The sequence below is a fragment of the Branchiostoma belcheri genome, unplaced genomic scaffold (genome assembly GCF_001625305.1).
Source record: "Branchiostoma belcheri isolate BF01 breed outbred unplaced genomic scaffold, Haploidv18h27 scaffold160, whole genome shotgun sequence".
NCBI classification, from domain to species: Eukaryota; Metazoa; Chordata; class Leptocardii; order Amphioxiformes; family Branchiostomatidae; genus Branchiostoma; species Branchiostoma belcheri.
In genome coordinates, this window is record NW_017803047.1 from 425,566 (window position 1) to 426,218 (window position 653).

At 30.9% G+C, this 653-nt stretch overlaps 1 protein-coding gene across 1 annotated transcript in view; it reads left to right on the forward strand.

The window, feature by feature from the left end:
• The window catches only part of LOC109466225 (TNFAIP3-interacting protein 1-like), a 32,453-nt gene that overhangs the window by 30,440 nt on the left and 1,360 nt on the right, over positions 1-653 (forward strand). The gene's annotated exons all lie outside the window — the stretch shown is intronic.

Genomic DNA, 653 nt, shown 5'->3' on the forward strand with positions numbered 1-653 from the left:
AAACGTTTTAAACGTTACAATATAGTAAAATGCAGGCTAGATCAACGTTCCTTCCGCTGTTCCAGCAGTGCGCCGGTAGTAAATCATGCAATACTAGCGCGTTTGTAAACGGGTTAGTAACGAAAAAGTAACCAGTTAGTAACGGAAAACTAACGAGTTAGAAATGCGATCATAGTAACGGTGGTGATTGTAACTATAACGGGAACGGTGCTGTAGTAGTTTCATAGTATACACAAATCATGTATAGCATATTCAACATCTGATATTTGTAGTTGCATGGTATATGTATGATATATATAATCATGTCAATCATATGTAGATTATTCAATATATGAATGTAGTGTTTTATAGTATATGTAAGTCATGTACATCTTATTCAATATTTATGTATAGTGTCATAGTGCATTTAATTAATGTATAGTTCAATATGTATGTATGTATAGTTTTATAGTTCATCTATATATATTTACAAAGTTATGTATAGTTTCCTTTTCTTTGCAATTAGACCTTCAAAATGTATCAAATCTCATCATTGTTAGTATTTACATACCTGCTATAAGATTGTGCGATATATAAGAGTGATGTGAAATTTTGTAAGTAAAGCTGTCGAGATTCAAAGTGCTGATCTTGCATCTTTGTTATCAATTACATAG